We start from the raw sequence: 7,166 nt of genomic DNA on the forward strand, positions 1-7,166 counted from the left end.
GAAAAGCAGCAGCACTCAACAGCCTGTTTTCACACCCGGGTGCCAAGGGAGCTCTTGCACAATTCTCTAGTTTCCCAGGTTCACTTTTCAAAATCTGTAATTATGGGAAAGAGGAGCCAGGCCCTCTCTGAGAACAGTGTGTTCAGTTTCCACACACATTTATTACCTGTGGAGTCCTGTCAAACCACACTGTGTGAAACATGTGTGCAAAATCTCCTGTGAGTGACTCACTCGTATGTTTCCTGAAAGAATTGGGCAAATGGACAAGAACTCAGGCTGGCCAGGGTGCCTGGTTCCTGAACCATCCGACCTGGGAGGAGCCAGTGCACTGAGCCCTTCCTTTCCTCTCTGCAGGTGGACTTAGGGCTGTCCAAAACAGCCTCACGTGGAGTCTGCAAAACCTCACTTCACCCTTCCAGTAAAGATGCCTACAGAACTCCTTCATCCTGCTGTTCACTCTTCAACTCCCCCTTCATGCTCCCCCAGTGCGTGGCAGGAGCTGGGCCAGGCCCTGGGGATCTGAGACACACAAGCCCAGTCCTCTCACGTGAGGAGCATTCCCTGGAGAGTTATGATTAAGCTAATCAGTATTTAAGAGAATTGAATTAAAATATATCATACATTTATTTATGTGCCATAACACGCAGTGTAAGCTCTATGACCTGAGGCTAAGAATCTCAAGGCTCCATCCTCACAGACTAGATCTGAATTTCCGCTTTGCCACTGTGACAGGTAAGGGTAGTAACATGCAAACATTATCATGGTAAGCTGTGAAATGAAAAAGCAGAACATAAAACGATAGTATTATACCACCCTGCTCTCGTTTATGTGTTCATATGTCTACATCCACTTAGATAATAGACTGGAAACATTTTCTATGGAGGTTCTTCCTGCCCCTCCCTCTCTCTTCCAGGCTCAGGAAATTAGTATTGCTTTTATTTTTGTCTTTATACTTATTTTATATTGTTCAAGTTTCCTCGCTGAAGATGTTCATTCAGTGAGATTCATCAAGCCTGGCTGTGTTGAGGCTTTTCCTAGGCACCGAGTATGGTGGTAAAGAAAGCCAACAGCTTACTCCCTGTCCTCACTGGGAGGAGATAAGGAAAAACAGCAAATGTCCATTTACACTGTAGCTGACCTATATATTCCTTTCTCTCTACACGCATACCCCACAACAACACTAGATGCACAAACACATATATACACATAAATAATGCACATGAATTAATAAAGATCATGATAAGATAAAAATTGATAAATGTGTCAGAGTCACAAGTAAAAATTCATAATGGAAAATAATAGAGAAAGGACATCAGTAATTTTCATGCTCCATGTTCCATCTATTATTAATCTTATTCTTAGCTTTTCTATTCCATATGATTTCTTTTTCTCTCAGACTGAATCCCTTTCAGGCTTAAACAGTGTGATTTCAGCAGTTGGCCTGGTAAACTATGTGACCTACTAATCTCTGGAGGAAGAATTCTCACCAAGGTAAGAAACAGAAAATATTCCATCTCTCCTGCAGCTGCAAGGATAGCAAATAGAACAAAACCTGTATCGACAAAAGTTATTTCTAACAAAGTGTTTTTTTTTTTAATGACAACAGCAGAAGACACATCAGAGACAGTCACTCTGTCCTGTGACAGCAACCCTCTAATATTTTATTTATAATTTAGATATTAATTTATGTCTTTGAAGAAAAATTATTATCTGATGGAGCTATTAGACTGGAAAAGCAGATAGCTGGTCCATACCAAGGCAAGAACGCAGAGCTATAGAAATCCTCCCTGTTGCTGAAGGAGCTGTGAGCTGGGCTGCCCCCCTGGACCGCAGAGTGACCCTTCGCTGTGAAACTAAGGCTATGCACACCAGCTCTGTCCTCCTTTGATACAAATGGCATGATGGAGGTATCATTTGTATTGATCTGACACTTAAAACATGACTGCTTGTTGGTTTATTTTTCTGGTTATTAATGATTTGTGAATCTCTTTGTGAGCTTATTTCTTATTGCATGTTGTCTATAAACTGATTTTCTTTTTAACACTTCACCCATTTTTCTACTGGGGCTGCCATCTTTTCCTTATTGACTCATAAAAGTTCCTTGTATTTTTGAAATATTAATCCCTTGCCATATTTTAGACATCTTCTTCCATTCTCTATCTATAGCTATATTCTTATTGTTGATGTAATCAAATTCACCACTTCCTGATTTGGGGTTTGTGCCTTTGAAATTTAAGAATTTCTATACCATCTCTAGATCACAAATCTATTCTTTGATATTATTTTTATTAACTTTATAGTTTATCTTCACATTTACATATTTAATACTTCTAGAGTTGACTTATGTATGTGTATTAGGTAAGGGTCTAATTTTCTAGGCAAGAATACTGGAGTGGGTTGCCATTCCCTTCTCCAGGGAATCTTTCCAACCCAGGGATTGAACCTGGGTTTCCTGTATTGCAGGCAGATTCTTTATTGTCTGAGCCATCAGAAAAATAGGAAAACCCTATTAGGTAAGGGCCCAGCTTTATTTTTCTCTCATTCCAAAACTATCAAGCCATCCTATCTTCAATGATTTGTGATGTCTTCTTGATCATATACTGACGTCCTATACATGTGGCCCTAGCTCTGCACTCTCTATTCTGTCCCATTGGTAGATGTGTCTTTAGTTGAGCAAATATTATTCTTATTACTGTATTTTGCTGTTTATCTTAATGCCTGGTACGATAAACCCCTCTTGTTAATGCTCTCCTTTTTTGAGGCTGACTTTTCTATGCATGGACTTTTATTTCTATATATGAATTTTGAAGTAATCATCTGTTCCAGAGAAATTCAGCTGAAATTTTCAGTATTAAATGTGTGAATTAATTTGGGGTCAAATCGACATCCTTAATATGTCATCCCATCAGTGAGCTAGAAACTTCTCTCCATGTTTGAATCATCTTTTAAGGTGTTTGTTAGAGGTCCGACACCTTCTCCACTGGAGTTCTGTAAATTATTGGTGAAAGCAACTGCTAGGAATTTTATAGTTTTGCTGTTACTATGAATAGTTTATTATTTTTAGTCATGTTTTCTATTTGGATATTTCTACTATGTAAAAACCTGTTGGTTTTTGGATCAAGTGTGAGCCATCTTATTAAATTTCCCAATTAATTGTAGTAGTCTGTTGATTTTGTGGCTTGGGGGTTTATGATTATACTAATGAAAATTTTTTTTACATTTTAAAAAAATTTATTTTTTTAATTGAAAGATAATTACTTCACAGAATTTTGTTGCTGTCAAACCTCAACATGAATTAGCCATAGGTATACACATGATGACAGTTTTTTCTCTGCCTTTCCAATCCTTATATCTCTTCTTTCTTTCTATTTACTATGGCATTGGCCAGGGCTTCCAGAACTATGTTACACAATAGTGGTGACAGTGGGCATTCCTTGCGCATTCCTGATCCTTCAAGTGATGGGCTAAAAGTTTTTCTACTATAAAATATATTAATTTTATGAAATTAATTTTATTTTAATTTTATTTCATCTTAATTTTATAAAATTAAATAAGTTCCCTTTGAAATGTAATTTTCTAAAGGATTTTTCTCTTTCTTTTAAAAAATTCTTCTTATTGTTGATTTATAATGTTATGTTAGTTTCTATATGCAGCAAAGTATATCAATTAGATAATATCCACTATTTTTTACATTCTTTCCTCATATAGGTCATTGCAGAATATTAAGAAGAGTTCCCTCTGCTACACGGTAGGTCCTTATTTATCTACTTTATATATAGTATTATGTGTTTGTCAATCCCAGTCTCCCAATTTATTCCTCCTCACCCCCCACTTTATCCCCTGGACACTACAAGATTTTTTCCCTACATCTGTGACTCTATCTTAAAGGATTTTTTAAAAGAAACATAACTTCAGCTTTATCAAACTCTCCTTTTTTGATCAATCAAGATAATATTTTTCTCCTTTAGGTTAATAATGTGATGAATTACATTAATTGTAGTCATAATGTTGACCAATTCTTGCATTCCAAGAGGAAACCTCACTCAGTTATGAGGAATTTTTAATGCTCATATTTGGTTTGGTAACACTATGCTCTGTTTGAATTGTTTGCACCTTTAGAGGTGAAATGGGGCTATTGTTTTCTTGTATTGCCCATCTCTCACTTTAGAATCAAGTTAATCTACTTCTTTAAAATGAGCTGAGCATCTCTACTCTTGATTAGTTTTCTGCACCAACCTGTGTAACATACTCTTAACTGTCCCCTGAGATTTTAGCAGACTCTCCTGGAAAACATCTGGCCTTAGTAGGGTATACTGGGGAAAAGAGATCCGTGACAGCCACTTTTGCTTATTTAATACTTAACTAACTTCCTAAAGACATATATGTCTTTTGCACCAAAAAAAAAAAAACAAAATGGCTGTACCTTCATCTAAATTAGCAAATGATGTGCCACTGTGAGTTGATGAAACGGAGATCTGAGGCTCCATATTAAGTTTAACTTTGAACTGGGAAAGAGGAGTTCAGATTAATCTCACTCACTTGGGTCTGTGTGGACAGTCTACCTCTGCGAACTGGTTCTAACCATCTCAGAATACTGCTGCTGAAGAGCTTTTATGCTGAGAGACACTAGAGTCACTGCAAAGGGTTTCATGTTGTGTTGAGTTGTAGCTATTGTTGGTGTTGACTGTTGCAGCTTCTGCCAGAAGTCACTGGGTGTACACGCATGAACTGTGGGTGTTGTCTTACCTGTGAGTTGCCAGCAGTTTGCTGAGAGGAGAAACGTGGTGGATCTGGTCTCTTAGATGGCTGCTTCCAGGTTGGGAGTGACTGGCGTCAGATTAATGTGCGATTCTAGGAAGTCGGTCTTTCCTTATGACACCAGCAGTCTGTGGAGGCTGTTTTCCTACACTCCTGGACCAGGGCAGAGTGAGGACCCCCTCCAGAGCAGAGATGACCCCCTCCTAGCAGGTCACCCCATTATCAGGGTCTGCTGCCCTCTACCAGAAAAACAGAGATCCTCAGGAAGCTCAGCGCAGATGTGCAGTGTATCCTTCTTCTGGTGTGTCGATTCCACGCTCATGTGTTTTTCTTTTTTTTTTTTGAGAAAAAAAAATGCCACCAAATGATCAACAATGTACACGGCATTAATAATTTCTTCAGTGCTATTTTCTTTTAATCTCCCTGGTGAACTGAAGGATGAAGAGGAGGGAAGCCAGCCTTTCTGGTCCTAAAGCTGTGCCTCTTTTCCATTTGGTAAACTGGGAACTTCACAGGCCTCTCTCTCTCTCTCTCTCTCTCTCTCTCTCTCTCTCTCTCTCTCTCTCTCTCTCTCTCTCTCTCTCTCTCTCTGCTGTGTAGTAGAATTCCAGGGTTTGGCGTTAGAGAAACTACACACCCTCGCAACTGCTGGTGAAAGGAGAGCTGTCAGTGTGAGGAGAGACTATCCCCTCTTCTCCTGCAGCTACAACAAATACAGGAGGGTTCTCTGTCTCAAAAACTTTGGGCCTGGTGCACTGGGAAGACCCAGAGGGATCGGGTGGAGAGGGAGGTGGGAGGGGGGAATCGGGCTGGGGAACACATGTAAATCCATGGCTGATTCATGTCAATGTATGACAAAAACCACTACAATATTGTAAAGTAATTAGCCTCCAACAAATAAAAATAAATGGAAAAAAATAAATAAATAAAAAGCAGAGATGTCACTTCACCAACAACAACAAAAAAAAACTTTGGGACCTAGGCCCCAAGTGTCAGGGTATCCTGTGGGGTTTTGTTTTTTGGTTGCAAAGCTTTGGTGTTCTTCTCTTCCACTTAATTATAACAGAAAATGAAGGTCTCTTAAACCTCTCAGTAGTCTTATCACACATGGCTATTAGGAGAGGGGTACCTTCTAATTTATAAACCAGGTCTCTTTCAAAAATAAAACAATTTGCTAATTGTCTCTCACTATTAACTATTAATCTGGGACGAGAGGCACCAACAGAGACCATCTCTGCAAACCAAGACACAGCTTCTCATGGAAGACTCCTGGGAAATCCCTCTAAGGCCTGAAGACTCTGAAATCACCATAACAGGATGGTTTTCTATTGCAAGAGAAACAAGTAAAAAGAGCTGACCACTACAGTCGTCCATTGTTCTAAGCATGGCCCTGCAAAGAACTGGGTGTTCCTTCCAGAAGTCTGAGTGCCTTAAGTTAACAAGGAAGTGAATTTGCAATGCTTGACTTGGTGTTTAGAAATTGTACTTGCTTTGTCTCTAATGATTCTATCAAATAAGAAATGACTGGAATGATGCAAGAAAGTGGGAAGTGAATTCCAGTATCAAATGGCTCCAAACAGAGTCAAGAGTTGCAAAAGAATGTGATCACTGGCCCATGATTTCTGCCCCGAGGAAGGTAGAAGAAGGGATGTGGACATCACAACCCCTGTCTTTGGAGCAGCCCCAGGGCACATCTAGGGCCAATGACTATAGACAGTTGACAACATCCCCTCTCCCCACCATGTCTACTCCTGGGACAAAGTCAGCTAAGCCAGCTCAGGGACCTAGGCTACCCGAACCACAGTGAACCCCAACTTTCCCAAGGAGTGTAAGTTCTGTTGAGAATATTTAAATACTGCTTAGCTTTGCCTTGGATAAAAGCCAGACAGAGAAATCCTTTAGACAGTTATCTGCCCTACATGTTCATCTCATTACACCTACAGGAAATAAAACATGTCCCAGACCCAGAAAGAGGCATCATTCTGATTTTGAGAGGCTCTAATCTAAGACAGGGCTTCCCAGGTGGCTCAGTGGTAAAGAATCTGCCTGCAGTGCAGGAGACATGGGTTCGATCCTGGGTCAGGAAGATCCCCTGGAGAAGGAAATGTCCACCCACTCCTGTACTCTTCCCTGGAAAATCCCACAGACAGAGGAGCCTGAGGGGCTACAGCCCATGGAGTCACTGAAGAGTCCGACATGGACTTGGTTCCTAAACAACAACAACAAGTCTAAGACCGTGGTTCCCAGACCACAGGGTCATCCTCACCTGCCATGCTTCCTCCTGGGCCAGTGCTCTTTCTAATGTCCTGCTCATGATTCCCTGAGTCTTGTAACAAATTGGCAATTCTTCGCCCTCCTTATTCTCAGGATTACTACTTGAGCACAAGCCCCATGTCCTTCTAGACTCT

The sequence above is a fragment of the Dama dama genome, chromosome 2 (assembly GCF_033118175.1).
Source record: "Dama dama isolate Ldn47 chromosome 2, ASM3311817v1, whole genome shotgun sequence".
Classification (NCBI taxonomy): Eukaryota; Metazoa; Chordata; class Mammalia; order Artiodactyla; family Cervidae; genus Dama; species Dama dama.